At 35.6% G+C, this 24,284-nt stretch overlaps 1 protein-coding gene across 2 annotated transcripts in view; it reads right to left on the minus strand.

Annotated features, from left to right (window-relative positions):
* Nucleotides 1-24,284, minus strand: part of HMGCLL1 (3-hydroxymethyl-3-methylglutaryl-CoA lyase like 1) — a 254,943-nt gene that overhangs the window by 228,973 nt on the left and 1,686 nt on the right. The window lies entirely within an intron of this gene.

Genomic DNA, 24,284 nt, shown 5'->3' on the forward strand with positions numbered 1-24,284 from the left:
AAAAGTGTATATTGCAGGCACAGTACAGATAAACTTTAGCAAAGTATTTGACTTGGTGTCTCATGACATCCCTATGGTCAAAATGAAGAGCTATGGACTAGATGATGATATTTAGGTAACCTAAAATGTAAAGTAATTGATCAATGTCATCCTGAAAACAGGTCTCTACTGGAATACTATAAGGGCAAAGAACTTCTTGACTGTGCTTTTCAATATTTTTATGAAAGATATGGATGAAAAGATAGCAAGATTAGCAGTCAATCTGTCAGTAAGCATTTGTTAAACACCTACTATGTGCCAGACACTGTACTAAGCACTGAGGATACAAAGAATGACAAAAGACAGTCTCTTCCCTTATTGAGCTCACTTGGATAGCATGAAACTAAGACCAGCTAATCCAATGAGTGACAGAATCAGGATTTCAGTGGAACTTAAAAATCAATCTATGATAAGATGATGATGATGATTTGATTCTCATGTCATTTTATCATTAGAGGAAACTCCAGGGGAGGATACTCTACTAAGCTGTAACTACAACTGTTCTTCAATTTACAATCTTGGTTGTACTGGTCAATAAGAAGTTAAGTGACTTACCCAGGGTCACGAATCCAAAACATGTCAGGGGCAGGACTTGTAAGCCATCCTACCTGATTTTTAGGCCAGCCTTCTACCTATCATATTGTACTGTTTTTCTCTGATTTAATAAAAATGAACATAAGTTCCTTTACTTGGGATCCAAAAATAAATTTCGCTAGTATAGAATTGGGAAGATACAATTATAGAACAGTTCATAAACAAAGTCATGTTTTCAGTGGCCTTCAAATATAAATTTATAATGTGATATTGTGAACTTTAAAGAAGCTAATGTAATCTTAAACTGTATTAACAGAAGTACAGCATCCAAATGGGGAGATAACTCTGACCACATTTAGAGTACTAAATTTGATGCTAGCCACCATTTAAAAAAATTTAATTAAATTTATTTTTAATTTTATTTTAATTAAATTTATTTTAATTGACAAAAATCTATTTTTCTCTTCCTAATTCTTTATATTTAAAACAGAACAAAAAAATCTTGTTACTAATGTGCATAGTCAAGATAGACAAATTGCAATGCTTACTGTTCAAAACATATACAAAACACATACATATACATGAACATCTCGTTCTGCCCAAGTCCATCACCTTTTTGTCAGAAAGTACATAACAGACTTTACCATCAGTCCTCTGAAATCATGATTGTTCATTTTGTTGAAAAGAGTTGTTAGGTCTTTCAAAGTGTTTTTCTTTCTTTTTTATTCTTAAACAGTATTGTTATTGTATAAATGTTCTCCTAGTTTTGCTCCCCTCATGCTACATCATGTCATGAAAGTATTCCTACATTTCTCTGAAATGATCCCTTATGACATTACACTCACATACTATGATTTGTTCAACCGTTCCAATTGATTGGTATCCCATTAGTGTCTATAATTTAGGAAATGAGAATTTTATCAGAGAAACCTGTAATTTTTTTTTCCTGTTTCCAGCTTTCCATCTAATCTTGGCTGCACTAGTTTTGTTTTTGAACCTGTATTTCTTAACCAATACCAAATCATTTTGACAAATGCTGCTTTATAATACAGTCTGAGATCTGGTTAGATTACATATTTTGGAAGGATACTGAAAAAAGATGTAATGTTATAAAATTATTAGTGGAAATAAATGAAACTGGTCAGTCAAAAGAAGAAAAAACTTCTGGTCAGGGAAAATAATAACTACTCTTTTAGAGGGTTGTCATGTAGAATAGAGACTAGATTTCTTTCTCTTGATCCAGAATGTAGCAGCAACACTATAAATATGCAACATGGCAGGTTTCATCATACTGTAACTAAAAACATCATAACACAATGTATAAAATAGTTTAACTTAGGGGGTATTTTCGAACTACTTGAGATCTTCAAGTGGATATCTGATGATTATTCATTGAAACTGCCCTATGAGGGATTCCTGCTTAGGTATATGTTAGACTGAACGATCACTATCATCCCTTTCTACTTTGAGGTTCTATGATTACATGTATTTATATACCTGTGAAACTGCTGAGGAGATAATGAGTTCCTCATCACCACAGTTTGTCGTCAAGAGGAGGGGTGAAGAGGAATTTTTCACCCACACTGTAAATTTCTGTTTTTAGGTTGCATCATGTTGGACTAGATGAAAGGTGTAAACCATGCAGCTGTGGAACATATTGCTGCTCCACTCCCAAGTGCTACCAGAATCAGATTAAAATGCAAATGAAAACACTGAACAAAACAAATAAAAATCCAGTAGAACACAGAGAATGCTAATTAATGGTTTTCTAAGTCAGTATGTGGTTTCAGGAATCCTTATATATGGTTTGGTAGTCCCCATTTTTATTTGATTTTGATACCAATGAGCTAACTGTGAAGGTCCCTCTCCCCTCTGAGATTTTTCTGTTTTATGAAATTGAATTTCTATACACAAAAGCATTAAACCTAGTTAAAGTAAGCCCCCCTTGGCAAATCAATAGATTAAGAATACAGTTGACAATTCAGAAGGATGAAGAGATCACAACAACAATAACCAAAAACAAAACAAAACAAAACACCTATAAATAAAATGTTTCTGGAGTCTACTTCCAGAAGCCAAGATGGATGAGTAAGCACTAAATTGCTGTAACTCTCATATACTCACCTCCGAACAACCATAAAATACAGCCCCCAAACAAATCCTGGAATAGCAGAACCAGCAAAAAGATGGGGTAAAACAAACTTTTAGCCAAGAAACTTAGAAGATCAGCAAAAAAGGCTTTTCTTATTTAGGTGAAAGAGGAGCACAGTCTAGTAAGTCAGCAGCAAGACCCACCTCAGCAACCAGTGGGAGATCTTGAGTACCAGTGTTGTGGAATAAGAAAATGCCAACACCACAACCTTACCCCCCATGTGCCTCAGCATAGCCAGAGGAATTGGCAGACTCCAACTCTGGGGACCGCCACATGCTTCAATGTAGCCCTGGGCTGTCAGGCATACTGCAGGGGCTGGACCACTACATGCTTCAGTACAGCCCTGGACAAACAGGTAGATGCCTAAGTGCCTAAGCAAACAGGCAACTGGCAGCCGGCACCAGCCCCACTGTGCTTCAGCATAGCCCTGGGCAAACAAGCAGCTTTCAGAGGCCAGACTACCACATGTATCAGTGTAGTCACAAGGAAATGTAGAGATACCCCAAGAGGCCTTAGCACACACCAGACATCACCACTAGGACCCCAGGTCAGCACCAGGTAAGCTACATTCTTCAGCAGTGCCAGACAACTCCCACCTCAACCCCACAGTGCAACACCAGACACAAGGATCCCCCATCGACCTCAGGGCAATCAGTGCAGCATGAAGTAAACAGCCAGGGCCTGCAGCCACTAACCCAAGAAGCCTGAGACAGTACCTCTTGCACCCTGGAAGCAGAGCTTAAATTTAAAAGAAAGAAAGGCCAAAAAAAAGAGATGGGCGAAAAGGAAAAAAAAAAGAATCTAACCATAGAAAATTATTATAATGACAGGGAAGACCAAGACACAAACTCAGAAGAGGACAACAATGTCAAAACACCTATCAACAAAACCCCAAAGAAAAATGAGAAGTGGTCTCAGGCCCAGAAAGAACTTATAGGAACTTATGGAATAGATCAAAAAGGAGCTTAACAATAACATAAAAGAGGTAGAAGAATAATTGGGAAAAGAAATCAGAGTGATGCAAGACAATCATGAAAAAAGAATCAACAGCTTGGAAAACTTAAAAAGTAGAACTGGCCAAATGGAAAAGAAGATACAAAAATCCACTGAAGAAAACACCTTCAAGAGTAAAATTGGCCAGATGTAAAAGAAAGTACAAAAGCTAATTGAGGAAAACAACACCTTAAAAGTTAGAATTGGGCAAGTGGAAGCTAATGACTCTATGAGACATCATGAATCAATCAAACAAATTCAAAAGAATGAAAAAAATGGAAGAAAATGTAAAATACCTCATAGGAAAAATAACTGACCTGGAAAACAGATACAAGAGAAACAACATCAGAATCATTGGACTACCTGAAAGCCATAATCAAAAGGAGGACTTGGACAGCATCTTTCACGATATAAAGGAAAACTGCTCTGATGTCCTGGAACTAGAGGTCAAAATAGGCATTGAAATAATGCACCAATCACCTCATGAAAAAGATGCCAAAATAAAAATTCCAAGGAACATTATAGCCAAATTTCAGAACTACCAGGTCAAGGAAAAGTACTGCAAGTGGCCACAAAGAAATAATTCAAATATTAGGGAGTCACAATCAGGATCACACAAGACTTGGCAGCTGCAACTTTAAAATATTAGAATTCATGAAACATATTCCAGATGGCAAAGGAGCTACGACTACAACTAAGAATCACTTACCCAGCAAAATTAAGCATAATACATCGAGGTAAAAAATAGTCATTTAATGAAATAGAAGAATTTCAAGCCTTCATAAGGGGAAGATCAGAACTAAGCCAAAAAATGACCTCTAATATCAACAACCAAGAGAAGCATAAGCAGGTAAAAAGAGAAATGAAAGCAACAGGGATTCAATAGAGCTAAACTGTTTATATCCCTACATGGGGAGATGGTACTTGTAACTCTTAAAAACTACAAAACTAACAGTAGAGATAGAAGAAATATATGTAGACAGAAGATATAGGTATAAGGTGAATTTGAGGGAATGACATTAAAAAAATTAAGGGATGATAAAGAGGAGTACAATGGGTGCAGAAGGAAGGAAGAGGTAGAATGGGTGAATTATCTCACATGAAGAGGAGATAAAGACCTACTACAGTGGAGGGGAAGATGGGAGGATGAGTGGTGAGCATTGCATAAACCTTACTCTTATCAGTATTGGCTCAAAGAGGGAATAATATACACAATCAAGTGTATATAGAAATATACCTTACCTGACAGGGAAGTAGGACAGAAGGAGATTAAGTAAATTGTGGGGGGGGGGGCTGACAGAAAGGAGGGCAGATCAGGGGAGGTGGTAGAAAGAAGCAAAACACTGGTGAGGACAGAAAGGGTGAATGGAAAGAGAGGACAATTTTGAGGGGAAAGAGGATGGAAGGAAATACACAAGTAATAATCATAACTGTGAATGTGAATGGGATGAACTCTCCCATAAAATAGAAGCAGATAGCAGAGTAGATCAAAAACCAAAATCTTGCAATATATTGCTTACAAGAAACACACTTGAAGCAGAGAGATGCACACAGAGTAAAGGTAAGGGAATGGAGCAGAATTTATTATGCTTCAGTTGAAGTAAAAAAAAGTGGATGTAGCAATACTGATCTTAGAGTAAAAGCAAAAATAGATCTAATTAAAAGAAATAAGGAAGGAAACTACATTTTGCTAAAAGGTACCATAGATAATGAAGCTATCAAATTAGAAGAGCAATGAATAGTCCACCTGTCAGATATATGGAGAGGGGAAGAATTCATGATCAAACAAGGAATAAAGAGCATTATGAAATGCAGAATGGATAATTTTGATCATATTAATTTTTTTTCTTTTTAATTTATTTTACTTTTAGTTTTCAACATTTACTTCCACAAGATTTTGAGTTTGAAATTTTCACCCCATCTCACCCCTCCCACCACCCCCAGATGACATGCATTCTGAATCTCCCTTCTATCTCCCCTCCCTTCTCTTATCCCCTTCCCTTTCTATTTTCCTGTAGGGCAGGACAGATTTCTGTACCCCATTTCCTGTATTTCTTATTTCCCAGTTGCATGTGAAAACATTTTTTTAAACATGTGCTTTTTAAACTTTGGGTTCAAAATTTTCTCCCTTCCTCCCTCCCCACCCACCCTCATTGAAAAGGCAAGCAACTCAATGTAGGTTATACATGTGCAGTTATGCAAAACACTTCAATAGTAGTCATGTTGTGAAAAACTGACTCTCTTTCCCTTAATCCTATGCCACCCTCCCATTTATTCTATTCTTTCTTTTGACCCTGCCCCTCCTCAGAAGTGTTTGCTTCTGATTACCCCCTTTCCCAATCTGCCTTCTTCTCTATTATTCCCCTGATCTCTTGTCCCCTTCTCCCCCTATTTTCCTATAGGGTAAAACAGATTTCCATACCCAATTGAGTGTGCATGTTATTCCCTTCTTAAGCCAAATCCTATAAGAATAAGATTCACTCATTCCTTCTCACCTTCTCCTGTTTCCCTTCCACTGTAAGAGTCTTTTGGTTTTTTTTTTTTGTGAGATAATTTACCCTGTTCTACCTCTCCCCTTCTCCTTCTCCAAGTATAATCCTCTCTCACCCCTTAATTTTATTCTCCAAATATGACCCTTTTATCTTCAACTAACCCTGTCCCCTCTATATATCTATCTATATCTATATATACATACAAATAATTTTCCCTCCAACTACCCTAATACTGACAAAGGTCTCATGAGTTATAAATTTGATCACATTCAATTAAAAAGCTTTTGTACAAACAAAACCAATGCAATCAAGATTATAAGAATAGCAGAAAGCTTGGGAACAGTTTTTGCTGCCAGTGTTTCTGATAAAGGCCTCATTTCTAAAATAAATAGAGAACTGAGTCAAATTTATAAGAATACAAGTCATTCCCCAATTGAGAAATGGTCAAAGGATATTAACAGGCAATTTTCAGAAGAAGAAATTAAAGCTATCTATAGTTATATGAAAAAATGCTCTAAATCACTATTAATTAGAGAAATACAAATTAAAACAACTCTGAGATACCATCTCACACTAATCATATTGGCTAATATGACAAAAAAAATGATAAAAGTTTGAGAAGATGTGAGAAAACTGGGCCACTAGTGCATTGTTGTGGAGTTGTGAACTGATTCAACCATTCTTGAAAGCAAAGTGGAACTTTGCCCAAAGGGCAACCAAACTGTGCATACCCTTTGATCCATCAATACCACTACTAGGTTTGTATCCCAAAGAGATCATAAAAAAGGGAAAAGGACACAAATGCACAAAAATATTTATAGCAGCTCTTTTTGGGGTGGCAAAGAATTGGAAATTGAGGGAATGCCCATCAATTGGGGGATGACTAAACAAGTTGTGGCATATTAATTTAATGGAATAATATTGTGCTATAAGAAATGAGGAGCAGGCAGATTTCAGAAAAACTCGGAAAGACTTGCATGAACTGATGCTGAGTGAGGTGGGCTGAAACAGGAGAACATTGTACACAGTAACAGCAACATCGTGTGATGATCAACTTTGATGGCTTTACCTCTTCTCAGAAATGCAATGATCTAAGACAATTCCAAAGGACTCATAATGTAAAATGCTATCCATATCCAGAGAAAGAAGTATGGAGTCTGAATATAGATCAAAATATACTATTTTCTCTTTTTTGTTGTTTTTTTCTTTCTCCTAGTTTTTCTCTTTTGTTCTGATTCTCTTTTCACAACAGACTAATTGTGGAAAATACTTAATATGATTGTATATCTATAGCCTATATCAGATTGCTTGCCATCTTGGGAGGGAGAGGTGAGAGAGGGAGGGAGAAAAAAAAATTGGAACTCAAAATCTTATAAAAGTGAATGTTGAAAACTATCTTTACATATAATTGGAAAAAAAATAAAATACTATTAAGAGAAAAAAAAGAAGAAAAGCAGAAAGCTAAGAAACAATCTTTACAGCCAGTCTCTCTGATAAAGGCCTAATTTCTCAAATATATAGAGAACTGCATCAAACTTATGAGAATACAAACCATTCCCTAACTGATAAATGGTCAAAGGACATGAACAGGCAGTTTTCTATCTATAAGCACATGAAGAAGTGCTCTAAATCACTTTTGACTAGAAAAATGCAAATTAAAATAACTCTGAAATACCACCTCACACCAATCAGCTGGGTTAATATGAGAAAAAAGGAAAATGACAAATGTTGGAGAAGATATGGAAACATTGGGACACTAATGCACTGCTGTGGAATTGTGAACTGATCCAACCATTCTGGAGAACAATTTGGAACTATGCTCAAAGGACAACCAAACCATACATACCTTTTGATCCAGCAATACCATTATTAGGTCTGTATCCCAAAGAGATCATAAAAAAGGGAAAAGGACCAACATGTGAAAACATATTTCAGCCCTACTTATAATGGCAAAATATTGGAAACTGAGGGATTGCTCATCAATTGGGGAATGGCTGAATAAGCTGTGGTATATGAATGTAATAGAATACTATTGTGCAATTAGAAATCATGAACAGGCAGATTTCAGAAAAAAAAAAGCTGGAAAGGTTTGTATGAACTGATGTGAAGTGAAATGAGCAGAACCAGGAAAACATTGTACACAATATCACTGTGTGATGATCAACAATGAATGACTCAGCTCTTCTCAGCAACACAAGATCTAAGACAAATACAAAGGACTGATAAAGGAAAATGATATCCATAAACAGAACTGATGGACTCTGAATGTGGATAGAAGCATATTTGTTTCACTTACTTTATTCTTCTTTATGTTGTTTTTTTATCTATTTCTCCTTCCACAACTGTGACGAATATGGAAATATGTTTTCCATGATAGCAGAGATATAAGCTATATCAAATTGCCTACCATTTTCAGAAGAAGAGAGAGGAGAGAGGGAGGGGGAAATTTTGGAACTCAAAATCTTGTAAAATTAATGCTAAAATTTTTCTTGAAATGTAATTGGGGAAAAATTAAAATACTATTTATAAACATAAAAAAGTTTATTTGCCAAAGCAAAATAATTTCTCTACTGCATTTCTCCATGTAATAATTTCTTATCTTTATAGAATTTAATGCTTTTCAAGGTGTTTTTATAAACACCGTTTCCTTTTATTATGACAGTAGATAGGTCAGGTGTACTTAAACAGGACTAACGACAATAAATAATTACTGTTGTTTGTCCTTTGTTTTAAAAAAAAAAGGACCATTGACATCAGTGGTGATGTCAACTCCTACATGAATTGGATTTAAGTGAGACAGTCCCACAAATTCATCAGCCTCACTTTCTCTTCCACAGTCATCAAAGTCCAGTGACAAAACAAAAGACAGGACAACTGGCAATGCAGTGGATGACCTTGGTGTCTTCAATGTCTGAACAAACTCTAAGTGTTCCACAACACCTATTTCAGCTGCCATCATGACCTTTGGAATAAATTGTTCTCATCCACCCATTCTGCAGGAAAGTCTTCAGTATGCATTGGATAGACAGCCCCCCCATGTACTCCTGATTTTGAGACTTGTTGGTTCCTTTCAGTGTTGTTTAGCCCATCTGCTGAGATGTTTTACTGGGGTGTGGTCATTGGATATGCTACAGCTTATTGGTGCCACAGGTGAAAGTTAAGTACAAGGCAGACACCAAAGGTAGATAAGCAGCCCTGAGAATGTCTTAGCAAGCCCTCATACCAGAGGTGCTAGTCCTCCTCAAACACTGTATACACTCCAAATAAGCACTAATTTCATTTCAATAGAGGTAATTATCAGTGTCTCTTTCATAAAAAGCATTCTGCTAGATTTAAAAAAAAACATGAATTGGAATCTTCTTTCAAAGAGTTTTTAATTAAATAGAAGACAAGTCATTTACACAAATCACTGATATAAGACAAATTATGATAAATACAACGGACAGAAGTTCAGATAAAATGCTACAATGAATTGAAGGAAGAAGAATGTAATTTCCAGTAGACATTCCTTGAGGGATAGAAACATACAAATATGAGGTCAAGGCAAAAATAGTGGGCTATAAGCAGTCTAACTTATCTGGAACTTAGGAGTCTAAGGGAAATAGTGAGAGAAGAGGAAAAAAAAAAACAAGAAAGCTCAATTACAACCAGGAATTTGAATTTCAAAATAATGAATTTATATTTCATTCAGCAGGTAATGGGGAACATTTGAAGGAATTTGAGTAGAGGAATAATTTGATGGGAATGGTACTTTTGAATGAATACTATGGCGAGAGTATGAAGGATGCCTTAAAAAGAGGAAAGTAGAGGCAGTTAAGACCAGTTAAAACACTACAATAATAATTCACACTAGGGGCAAAATGACCTGAACTAGGGTAGAAAAAAGGATATAGATGCAAGAGTTAATTAAAAAGCCAAATCTGGGAAGACAGACCTAGAAACAGAGAAGTTGGGGGATTGTGATAGAAACAGTATATACTACAATCTTTGCCACTTAGGCTGGGCTAGTTTTTCCTCAGGCTCTACCCAACTCAAGCTAAGCTAGTTTTCCCTTGAAAGATACTAAAATCATCCTCAAGATTTAATTGGCCCAAAGAACTGAGGCTTGACTTATTTAAGAAGCTTCTTGTTGGTTAAGTGCAAAAGACAGCCATGAGGAATCAGGAGATCCTCCCTTGATACACTACCCATCCACGGCAAATGAAGAGTCAAAGAAGCAGTATTCAACTGAATAAATGCTATATCTATGGTGAATATCCTTTCACGATATAGCTAAGAAAACAAACTGTGAGATGATCTCATTTGGCAATATTCTAAACTTGAACCATCAGACTAGCCTGAATAAGGCATGGACTATGGGTATGATAGATTTTTAGGGGAATATTTGTTTTGAAAAGGTAATATTCTCAAAATGTGTTATTACTAATGCTGTTTTCTTTCTATCATTGCTACTTTCCATTACCTCCCTTCCCCCCAAAATGGACCCTTCTTCATAAGAAAGATACACAGTCAAGCAAAACAAATAAACACATTGGACATGCCCAATCATGTATGCCTCATGCTTTACCCATATTCCACCACCTTTCTACTGAGATGTTGGAAGCATATTTTATCCTTAGTCTTCTGAAGTCACATTTAGTTACTGTACTGATCAGAATTGAATCCCTGGGCTTTTGATAAACCATGGCTACTTCTGCCACTACAATCCATATGTTCATCTTTTCTATTGGTTTCAATTTGAATTTGTGTGTGTGGAAAGAAAATAAAAGTTAATCAGGAAAAGAAAAAAAAAGAATTCTGAGTTCTTTCAATGCTGTTTTCCTATACACTACACTGTGGTAAATTATTATCCATGCTTACTTCACTTACATAAGTTTATACAAGTTTAATAATATAATTTCCTTCAAATGCCATTTCTATCAAATATGAAAGCCACCATTAGCATGCTTCTGTCAGAAGTGACACACCCACACATACATACATACATACATTTATATATACATATATAAGAACAGTGAATGGATCTGAGATGTATTTTTATATGACTTTACATTTTACCCCCTCTAATAAGCTTTCCTTTTCATATTTTTGAGAACATACATCCAGGAGAATAATTACATTATATGTAATAGTTTGATTCTAAGTGAATGGAGACTCAACGATAGCAGACACTCATGAGTGAAATACTGAATAGTAACTACAGCTGTTTCTTGACAGGCCCTGAAAATTCTTTAAAAAAAAAACCCAAAAAACATAGCTGTAAAGTACAAAGTACAGATAGGGCTGCAAATTATTCTCAGCTTTTAGGACTGACCATGTTCACAGGATAACCAGTTTTCTGTAAAACACAAGACTTGAGTTATGGAAAACATTAGAGGGGAAAGTTTGCTCTAAAATTAAAATACTAAAAAATAAATTGCTTCTTGCTAAAATAGGACTTATGTTTTGTTAAGCTATGGTACTTTTTTTTTTTACAAGTGAAATAAATACAGATTAAATAAAGACCTTAAAAGGGGGATGCCAGATCTCTACACCCAGTGGGTTACAGATGTCAGAAAGCAGTGGCAGACAGCCACTCCACTTCCTCCCATGTCCAAAAAACATTTGGAAGGAAAACCCAAAAGGAAAGAAATCTGACAGACATGTTCTCTTTGGAGTTTCCTGCCTCCTTGTTTGCCAAGCCTCAGAGACCCCATCCTTTGTTAATAAAGTTCACCAAAAAAAAAAAAAAAACGACTTTATGAAATGTCAAGTTCATGGAGTGATCTTTATAATAAAAGAATCTGTATGTAGTTTGAGCTTCCTGCCTTATGTACTTTTCTATGGTGTTCTCTCTCTCTTCCAAAATTTTGTCTGGATCTCTTCTTTGTCACTACAATTTTCTACCTTTTATCATATTTGCTTGTGTATATACTGTGTCTTTCCTATTAAAAATAATACTAGTATACCACTTTAAGACTTGCATAGTACTTTACATCTATTAATTCATTTCATTCTCACAAGAACCCTTTGAGTTAGGTGCTCTTATGTCACTTGCATAAAGCCACAGAACTAGTAAGTGTCTCAGAAAAGATTTGGAAGTTGGAGTCAGATCATCTTGATTTCAACTTTAGCATTCTTTCCATTCTCTAGGTGTCTAACTCTTGCCTGAAAAACTTCTGAATAGAACCTGATTAAAATGTAATTGGGAAATGTTTAACAACATTAAAAAAATACAATGCACATAATAGTAATTTGCCATTTTTCTTAGTCAGCGTGGATCCATTTCTATTGGTTTGTAACCACTGTCCTACACTATCTAGCTTGGATGATAAGCACATCTAGGACAGAGATAGTGTCAAATCACATTTTCACATTCCCAGTCCTGGGTATGTTTCTTTGTATGTGGTGGGCAATTCATCAGTGTTTATTACTGGAAAAATTACCCAGAAAGCCATATGAAGCATTTGCTGTAAACAATAAACACATGGGCAAAGAGACTACGCCAAACACAAAAAACCAAAAATTTATGCCTGGACACAGGTTTGCCAGGTAACCCTTAGCACATCAGCATATCAGTAAATTGGTTGTTTCTATTCCTTTTCCTGGACAGTGGCAAAATTACACTCATAAAAAAAACCCACATATACAAAGCACTAAAGCTAGCCCCAACATTTGTGGCCTTCATGACAATATGGGAGAAGGTTAAATGATGGGTTTAAAAAGTTTGCTGTTACCAAAACTGCACCCCAGTATAAGAACAAGGGGAAAAAATTACACAAACCAGAACAATTAACAGACAAAATTAAATACCTTTGTATTGGCTCCCTGAAAATAACTCATCTTTCTTGTATTTAGGAACTACATATATATTGGTGACAGTAGGATAAAGATAGTCCAGATAAATACCATTCATGATATATATTTTGTGTATATATATATATGTATATATATGCATATATATGCATGTATTTATATATAGAGATGTGTGTATGTGTGTGTATATATATATATATAAAAACACATTTTATTTATGTATGACATAGTATACACACTACACATTTTTCAGATAGATAAAAAAGTCTGTGATCCAATGTGGTGATTATTTTTTTTTTTTTAGGCAACTGGGGTTAAGTGACTTGCCCAGAGTCACACAGCTAGTAAGTGTCAAGTGTTTGGTCTGAGGTCGCATTTGATCTCAGGTCCTCCTAACTTCAGGGCCAGTGCTCTATGCACTGCGCCACCTAGCTGCCCCTTAATGCGGTGATTCAGCTGAAATGGAATCATTTGTAATTGTGGTACTTCTGAAATCATTATATTCCATAAGTTTCAGTGATATAGCATCACTATGGGAATATGTGTTAAAGAGATGTGATTGATAGATTTACTTATTTGTGACCAGGGAACTGCTTTGGATCATGGGAAGTGCTGCATGATTTCCCAAGTGCAAGTAAGCTATAAGATCAGTGATGGACTTATTATCTGTTGTTCAGAGACCAACCTAGCTGACTTTGAAGAAGTTTATCACCAGTATAACCACAGCGTGATGATATTTTCAGCCATTTATTAAGCTCCTACATGAAAAGCACTGTATTAGGCACATACAATGCCTAATGACTGCTTACTACATGAGCATTTAACCTGGGGTCCATGTACTCACAAAAGGTCTGTGATTGATTTCAGAGGGGAAGTAAACATGGATGGAAAATTAAAATAAATATTTATTTCAATTTAACTGGTTTCCTTCATAATCCTATTTATTTTATCATATGCATTTAAAAACATTGCTCTAAGAAAGATTCCATAGACTTCACCAGACTGTCAAAGGGGTCTATGACACAAAAAATGTTAAGAACTGATTGTTAGTCTACTAAGTTATGGAGAGGTTGTGATCTACGTGGGTGGAAGAAATAGCAACAATAGTGATATTACTGTTCCCTGAAGTATTTAAAATTAAAGCAATATTCAGTAGTTCAAAATACTTTTGATAGACAAAGGAATTGAAGATCAGGAGAGCCAAAAATGTATCAGGTCCAGATGGAGAGTCTATGAGCCAGGAAGGTCCGGAAGGATGTTGAACAGAAGCATTGAGGAAAAGTAAGCTGACAGGGAACACAGCTGTATAAGGATTAACAGTAGGTGTAAAAATACAAAAATGAAACGCAATATTTCTTCACTTTAGGTCAGTAGTTCTCAACCTTTACATCCTACAGTATTCTTTATCCTTATTATCATAGCTTAAATATCTGTTCCATTATCCATATATCAATACTGCTTCATTTTACCATCATCACAGTTTGTAATGGCAAAGAGGAAAATAATGGTAAAAACAGGATAAAAGCTCTTAGTTTTCATTTATCACAACCCCTAGAAAGTTGTTTGGAGCTCACTTATCTCCCCAATCACTTTGGAAGCCGATAATCTTTGTTTCTGGAAAAATCTAATAATTTTAATTTCTTATATATGTGTATAGTGCAATAAAGCTGAGGTATCAAACACACGACCTGAAGATCACATGCAACCCACAACACTCTGAATATGAGCCGAACAAGATTAAAATGTAGCTGGGAAATATTTAACAAAATAAACAAAAAATACTGAAAATAAATAAGACTATTCAACAAAATAAACAAAATGAAACAGATAATAATTACATTTTAAAAACTAAGTCAATATGTAGCCCGCAGACATCCTTACGTATATTTACTGGCTCCCATTTCTATTTGAGTAAATACAGTGGTCTCCAAAGTAAAGATTACTGTCTGACACCAAAGACCTGTGATAGGCCTTTCAGAGTTGTACTCATTATTTAACAATCTTATCTGTTCTAATGTAAGACATTATAATTAATGTGTAGGCTTTTTCCCCCTTAAGACCTATGATTTTTTTTTCCATGTAAGAATTCCCCTGTCAGAAAACTCCCTTACAAATGTAGATTAGCAATGATTCTGAACTTTAAGTCTTTTGGAGCATTAAGAACTTCTTGCTAAGATCACATAACCAGTATGTCAGAGGGGGGACCTAAAACCCAAGATAAATGAAGAGATGATAGGAGAATAACGACCTTAATTAATGAGTTGAAGTCAATAGACCTATACAAATCAGATCTCAGGATCCTGAAAGAGTTCATTGCTGATGTGTTATAGGTAATTTTTGAAAAATCAAAGAAATATTGTGGGGGTAGAAACAAGATTTTCAACTTACTGGGTATATGTGGTGAGAGAAAGTGAGAATTCAAAAATGACACTAAGATTGTAAACCTGAGTGACTGGAATGATAGTGATATACACACAACTGAAATATGGACATTTGAAAATAGGGGATGCCTCAGAGTCATCGTTATACTTTCATCCTAAGGCATGATAGAGAGACCCAGCCCCAGCCTCATTTGCCTCCATCACTAATTACTACTATTACTACTACTACTACTACTACTACTACTACTATTACTACTACTACTACTACTACCGCTACTACTACTACTACTACTACTACTACTACTACGTAGTATCACTATGACAAGTAGTTGTGACACTACTAGCACTTGTAGAGGTAGTAATAATAAATATAGTCAAGAAAATTCAGAACAAAACATAATTTTAGAATCATAGAACCAAAGAACTTAGATCAAGAAAGAACCTTCTTCCAAATTTTACAGATGAAACTGAGGTCCAAAGAAATAATAAATGATTTAGTCAAAGTATAGGTATATAAGGGTCATTCAGGCAGTTCTTAAAATGGATAGCTAAAGCCCCATGGTCTGAGATTCTGTAGGGGAAGCTAGTTTGAGAGATTATAGTCTATCAAAAAGAAATTTTGATGGTAAAAATTCAGATTATCCTGATAAAGAACAGATCTTCCAATTCCATGCCTTTTCATATGCATTTGGCCATGCCTTCAATGCTTCCCACTTCACCCCTGCCTCCTGCTTTCCCTGACTTTCTAAAGACCCAGCTTTTAGCTTTCTGCTGGAGATCTCTCCTGGTCAGTCCTGGTCACTCATGAATTTACAATGGAAATTAAAGTGTTTAAACTTCAGTTGAAACTGTCTAACATCCTTGAATTAAAGACAATGGTTGTTCGAGTTTAGATGCCAGACCTATGCGCTTCCACAGTCAATTCTGACTCCACTAAACCAGCATTTCTGTTAAGAAAGTGTGCCTCAAAAAATAAGATTTTGTTAAACCTCTGACAAAAATCATTTTTTTTTTACTGTGATTGTCTCTCACTATTAAGAACATTCTGAAAATTCCAAAAGCTACAATTGTGCAGCCCAGATCCCTGGGGTAAAAGAGAACAGGACTGAGGATTAAGAAACACAGAAATGAAAGGGAAAAAGAGGACAGGGAAAATGATTAGAAGACAAAGTGAGCTTGTATCCAAGAAGCCAGGGATCTGTGAGGAACTCATAACTAATATTAAAAAAAAAAAAGATAAGAAAGCCAGCTGGAACAAGAGAAAGCAAAAGCCAAGAGGAGCCCAAGTTGTAGCAAGCATTGAAGAACAAAGAGAACAGGAAATTTCTTGAATCTATATAATTTCAAGACTATTATAGTCCAGGGAGAGGACTAGGTTGTGGGGGGGGGGGGTGTCTTCCTGGGAATAATATTAGTGAATTAGCCAGGCCAAAGAACTAATGGAAATAACAGAAAACGTGGGAAATACAGGAGACTTAATCCTCTTCAATTAATGTGGGTATATTTTAAGTGTCCTCAGGATGGGAAAACCCCACAAATGCTTGGACTGTTACCTATGGGAAAAAGGGGAAAGAAGAGATGAGGTCTGCAAAGACATGCCTACTATTTCTCTTTTTTCTCCATCCTGCTTTCTTATCTCCTTCTAACCTTTTGGTGATATGTTGAGAGCATTGAGCTGAATAATATCCAAATTTATTTAGGAAACTAGGGTGGAGGGTGGGGTGAGATGCTTTAATAGGGATTCATGTGAGACACAGTATGATATAGCAAACAGAAAGCTGGCCTCAAAGCCAGGAAGACCAGGGCTCAATTCTTTTCTCTGACAGATATTGGCTGTGTGCCCCTGGGCAAGTCGCTTAACTCTGTTTGCCTCAGCTTACTCATCTGTAAAATGGGCTGGAAAAGGAAATGACAAACCACTTCAGTATCTCTGCCAAGAAAACCCCAAATGGGGTCACTGAGAGTCAGACACAACTGAAATGACTGAACAATAACAATAAACAATAACAATAAACAATAACAAGCTCTCTAGGCAACTCTCTAAGACTGTGAATTACTGACTATGAATTACAGACAAAGGCCTGCATTGTTAGATGGAATTTCCTGATTTGAACTTTCTTAGAGCAATCAGATAACAGGTCCAGTATCTAACTATGCCCAGCACGAGTCACACTTCTGACCCCTATTGAGTTTATGATCAACTGTGTTCACCTTAATGTAGATTGAGACTATATTAGCATTTTCTATGAAAGTTAACTCTGCATTATGAGAAACATGGGTTCTAGATCAAGGAAAGTAGTAATGCTGCAATAACTCTATGTTATTTCAACCACATCTAGAGAATTCTGCCCAATCTGTGTACACACTCCGAGGAGGACACTGTTAAACTGGAGGCTAAGCCAGAATACTAAATACATTTGGAAACTATGTCATATGAAGAATGTTTGGGGAAGCCATGGAAGAATTCACCTGAAAAAAAAAGAAAAAAAAAAGACAGGGAATCTGTGGAGGAGGGTGGGGTAGAAGGAACAAAATATGAGTGCATTAATAATGTAGAATTGCTATGATGTCTGTATAAAGGTATATTTTTTGTTGGTTTGTTAAGATACAAATAGGGGAAAAATAAAACCAGAATATTATGAAACCAAATGATATAACTATAACTTTTTACTGTTTATATTATTCTGAGTTCTCAAACTTAGATAGAAAAAATATTCAATGGTTCATAAATTTCTAACATAATACCATAATAAAGAAGCCTATCCAATCTGACTAAACAATACTTAAAATAGTAATATTTTATTCTATTTTATTTGTCCCCAAAATATTATAAAAAGTTCAAAAAATTTGCAACCTTTGAATCACTTTAAACAACTCTTACCTTGTTAGACACCTCAACTTAAGTTTTTATTTTCCTAATGTCTTTCCCTGATGCTTTATTCATTTCATAAAACTCAGAATATTTGATCAAAATAGCACACAGACTATTCCATGTTGCTGGAACATGTCCTTTGAGTTCCTTTGCAGATGTAAAGGACTTTCAAGCAAGGAATAATTCTTTCTATAGAGCATAATCATACTTCCTGAGAGGAAAAAGAGATGCATATAGAATAATGTAATGGAAAAAGCCTAATATAAATTGAGTTGGGATTTTGAATTATACTTCTAACACTTAGAAAATAAGTGATTATGGATGTCACATAAAAACTCTAAACTTCAGTTTTTTTAACTGTAAAACAAGGTTAATACCTATAGTGTTTTTAGAATAATTTTTATTTTTCCCTTTTGTTTTCATATAATTATTAAATCAAGGAAAGGAAATAAGCATTTATTAAGCTCCTACTATAAGCAAGGAACTATGGTCAGCACTGGGGATGCTTCATTATTCATTAAGTCATTTCAGTCATGATTCTTTGTGACCCCATTTTGGGGTCTTCTTGGTAACAATACTGGAGTTCTTTGCCATTTCCTTCTCCAGCTCATTTTACAGATAAGGAAACTGAGCTAACAGAGTTAAGTGACTTGTAAGTGGTCACACAACTAGTAAGTATCTGAGTCCAGATCTGAATTCTCATCTTCCTGACTCTAAGCCCAGGTCATTATCCACTCCACCACCTAACTGAGGAAACAAAGAAAGACAAAAGATAGTCCCTTGCTCTCAAGATGTTCGCAGTTTACTGGGGCAGAAAACCTTCCAGGAAAAAAAAAAGTGAGTGTGTGTGTATACACAAATGGGATAATTTGCAGATAATTATCAGAGGAAAGACAACAGCGTAAAGGGGGATCAAAAAAGACTTCTTGCAAAGGTAATGTTTCAGCTGGAACTTGAAGGAAGTCACGAAAGGCAAGAGAAAAGTTTTAGGCATAAGGGACAAGCAGCAAATATTCCCACAACAAGGAAATGAAGTGTTCTATGCAAGGAATAATAAGGAAACCAGTGTCACAGGATGTGTTGGACATGATAGTGATTATGCTGACTTTTAATAAGAAATATATCAGGAGGAAGAGTCAAGATGGCAGAGTGAGAATCAGCATTTTTGTCCAGCTTACCCAGCACAACTCCTCCATACAACCTAAAATTCAGCCAGACTGAATTCTGATCATGAAAGCAAAGACTTTTGGGACCCTCTGTATTAAGGTTACAGGATTGTTGTGAAGATCATATGAGCTAACATATGGGAAATATTTGGTAATCCTTAAAGTGCCTATTATCAAAGTTGATTTTCTTTACAATGTTGTTACTGTATAAATAATTCTCCTGGTTCTCATTTCAGTTTGTATCAGTTCATACAAGTCTTTTAATGTTCCCCTAAAACTATCCCTTTCATTGTTTCTTATTATAGAATATTATTCTATTACATTCATATGTCATAATTTATTCAGCCATTCTCCAATTGATGGGTGCCCCCTTTAGTTTCCATTTTCTTTGCTGTAAATTCAGTTTGAACAAATGTGAAGAGGTGGGCAAGTCTCAGAAAAGTAGAGCAACTCCCCCTCCTCCTGTGGATTAACCTGACTTACAGCCCAGGCCCTGATCTGTAGTTGCCTTGGCCTTTGACTCCTCAACAACCATAACTATAGAAGACTGAGAAAACAAAGTGTTCACTAAAGTAAGTCTTTAATATTATCTATAGTTCAACATCAAAAATAGATATAGTTTTATCAGCAGACGGGACAATAAATAATATGAATTATCATCTTCCTTGTTACTGGGTCCTCAAGGCCACTGGGACTTTTGATTTGCTCTATAGTTGAATCCTCTTATATATGTTATCTCTCTCTGTTAGAATGACAATTCCTTGAGAAGGGACATTGTCTTGATTTTTTTGTGTGTCCCCAGCACAGCGTAAGCACTAAATAAATGCTTTTCCATTAATTTATTCATGCATTCTAGATGTATTTGTAAATTTGTGTGCACGTGCATATGTGTGTGTATGTGTATAGAAATACACATTTACTTGGTAACACAAGTCATCCTGATCTACTACTAAATCACTGTCCATGTTTTCATATCCCTCTCTACAAAATGGTGGACACTGCTTGCTGTCTTCCTGCCACTCAACAAGATATTGAAATATTCTGTACTTACTCTGAGAATCATGATATATTAGCATCGGTCATTATTTACATTTATAGAAAAATAAATAAATGCTGCCAGAGTCTTCTATGATCTTAAATAGTTCAGCTTAGCATTTAATATTTCAGACTAAACTTGACATCTCTGATACCATATTTTTGAAAGGCTGTTAGGAGAACAGTTCTAGTGGGGAAATGATTTTATTCTGAAGGTTTTTACTACTACAGAGAGTTGGATACTAGTATTTTGAAGGGGACCATTATTTTCCAGGAAAATATCATCTAGGGTAAAGCATTGGAAGTTTGAATTATTTGATGCTGAAACACCATAGTTATTTCATAGACCCATCGAAGTCCCCAATCCCAGTGAATCACATGTTATGTTTTCCCCCTTCCTAAATTTTTGTTATCCCCTTAGACCTATGACTAAAGTTTTTAGATTCATTTTCAAAGGAAAGAATCTTCTTTTTCTGTTTCTTTCCCCTTGGAACATTCCTACTCCATCCCTATTCCAAAGATACACCAGCTTTTGACCCTGTAAATATTTGGAGAGACCTCTACATGAACCACCAAGGACCCTTAGGGATCCCTAGATCCCAAATTAGTTTAAAAATATTAATCTGTAAAGCCATCTGAGGTTGTGAGAAATGATGTCTGATACAATTCTGTCACAGAAAGAAAGTGTATGCTTGTGGGAAAAACATTAAATTTGGCATCAAGGAACCTGAGTTCTCATCCTGGTTCTCCTACAATGTACGTGCAACTAATTCCTTGGCACTTACCTTTACTACACTTTACCTTTCAGAGATGCTGAAATGTTAAAGGAAACATTATTTTTTAACTTCTATATACTGGTGTTAAAATTATAACCTTCTCCCACCTTTCCAGTTTTCTTGCACCTTCCTTACATCTCCCTTTCCCAAGTACTCTGTGAACTAATGACACTGGCCTTCTTTCTGTTCCTCAAACATGACATCAATCTCCCTACACCAGGCATTTTTGCTGCCTGTCCCTCATGTATGGAACTCTGTCTCTTCTTCTTCATCTCCTACTCCTGGCTTCCCTGTCTTCATTCAAGTCTTCTCTAAAATCCTACCTTCTACAGGATGCCTGTCCCTATTTCCCTTAATGCTAGGTCCTTCCATTTGTTGACTATTTCCAATTTATCTGGACATTGTTTGTACATGACTGTTTGTTTACTGTCTCCCCCATTAGATTGTTAGCTTTTTGAGAGTTGGAACTGTCTTTTGCCTTTCTTTGTATTCCCAGTTATTAACACATTTCCTGGTACATAGTAGGCACCCAATAAATGTTACCCTATGTATGGATTGACTGATTTGAATCACTGAAATTATTTTGTAATGCACGAATAGATCCATAATTACTATAAAGTGGGTGGACTGGCATGTATTCAGTCTAGAATGGTGATCAGAAAACGCCCTGAAGAGATTGAAGTAAAACATGAATTTTATAAGGATTATTATGCATATAATGGCACAAAATATTGAGCTATTCTTTGTGATCTTATTTGTACATGAAAAATACTGGACACAAGATACATACATATGTAATGTGATATGTATGTGTAATTAAACATTAAGGTAGCAATATTCAAACTAAAGTATATATATATGTATATATGTGTGTGTGTATACATATATATGTATACACACACACATATACACACATGCACACACATACTTTAGTCCTCCAAGTTGAGGAACTAGATTTTATAATTCATTCCACGGATTGTTAGCCTCTAAGGAACTAATTCATCCTGACCAAACCGACTAAAAACAAGACTGAAAATGTATTTATTTTAATGACAAACATTATAGATAGAAAGGCAGAATGCTATTTGTAAAAACAATACTGAATTTGGAGTCAAAGAAACTTGGATTCATCCTTTGCCTCTTACATTTTACTAGCTGTGTGACAATCAGCAAATCACATATGTTTTTTGATACTCAGTTTTCTCATTTGTAAAATAAGGGAGATTACCTGTGGCGCTGAACTCCCTGCATTGTTATAAGGATCAAATGGGAGAATTATGCAAAGCTCTTTTAAAACATAGTGGTAGTAACAGCAGCAGCAGCAGTAATGGTGGTAGTAATAGTTGTAGTAGGTAGTAGTGGTGATGGTGGTGGTGGTGGTGGTGGTGGTGGTGGTATTGGTGGTGGTGGCAGTAGTAGTAGTAGTCATCTTAGTAGCTATTACAAAAATAAAATAAATGCAGAGATGACTAAAATACTCATGGCTGGTGAGGATATTGTCTTTCAAGTTGAGAAATCTATTTGGAAAATTAAATTAATAATAGAAAGATACTTAGGTTACCCATAGAATAAGAATATAGGAAATTGATAATTTTAATATAAAGTGACATTGAGCCCTTTATTGTTTGAAGCATTCTCTACCACTCTTCTTCTTTTTTTTTTCTTTTTAAATTTATCATTCCTACATATGATGACAAGGTCAATTTGGAGGTGAAAATATGGAAATGTCAGTAACAGTGAATGTCTCCAACTGTCAGCAATAAGAACATAGATTACCTGTACAAATATATTGACCCTTCTCATTACTTTTCAATTCTTTTTTCTTTAAAGAAGTTCAAAAGGTTTTCTCAAACTTAATGGAATACACAATAGATTTTAAAGTAGTTGGAAGAGTTGGGTTAATAATAGTAACTAACTTTTATATATCACTACTATGTGCCAGGAACTCTGCTAAACGCTTTACAATTTTTATTTCATTTGATCCTCACAACCTAGAGAGGTAGGAGCTATTATTATCTTCATTTTACATATAAGGAAACTGAGGCAGAGTTTAAGTGACTTGCCCAGGGTCACACTACTAGAATTTGAACTCCGGTCTTCCTGACTTCCCAAGCCAGGCATTCTATCCACTATACCACCAAGTTGCCTAGTTTAAATGCCAGCTCTGGTGTTTACAGCCTGTGTGACTTTGGATAAGCCCTTTAACTTCTCTGGGCTTCAGTTTCCTCACATAAAAAATTGAAAGGACTTGTTTATATTCTAAATCGTGGATAAGCTCCCTGCCAACTCTAATCCCTGTGATCCTAATGTGAATCCTGTGGTTCTGATCCACCCTTTGCCTTATTTAGTAATTCATCACTTCTGGTAACATTACTAGTTCTGATCTCCGAAGAGGTAGAAAGTATCAAAAATTGCTCATCTGTCAACCTGTCACCCCTGGCAGTGGCTTAGCAGTTCATAAAGAGTATCAGCAAAGAGCAATGCAATAGTCAATCCAGTTCCCATAAAGTTCAGACCCTAGGTCAATAAAGAGGAAAAAAGAAAGGAGACAAAAAGAAAAGTATAGCAAAGAAGGAGGTTGGTTTTGGTTTGGTTTTTAGTTTTGTTTGGTTTTATTCTGCCTTTCTGGGTGTCAATTCTTCATCTGTAAAATGAAGGGACTTAACTAGATAATCTCTAAATTACTTTTCAGTTCTAAAACTGTGATTCTATGATCACTCTCACTTTCTACCCCAAACTCCAGCTTCAGCTGAGGATGTTGGGGGCTGTTATCAAGTTGTGAGTGTGACTAGTCTGCTATGCATTGGATAGTAGAGATATATTGTTTTAAGTAACAGGTGATCTAAAAATTTTAAAACCTAAATGAATATCTTTTTGGTGTATATACTTATAAACAGAATATATGCTAAAAGATTTAGCTTGCAGGAAATAAAGTAATAAATGATAAAACACTTCCTCTAAATAGAGGAGTAGGAGATAAGGGACTGGAAATGCTGTATATGCTGTCATATGAGGTTAATAGATTGGCTTCTTTTGTTAAAAAACATGA

Source organism: Vombatus ursinus, unplaced genomic scaffold, assembly GCF_900497805.2.
Source record: "Vombatus ursinus unplaced genomic scaffold, bare-nosed wombat genome assembly UNPS02009835.1, whole genome shotgun sequence".
In the NCBI taxonomy this organism is placed as follows: Eukaryota; Metazoa; Chordata; class Mammalia; order Diprotodontia; family Vombatidae; genus Vombatus; species Vombatus ursinus.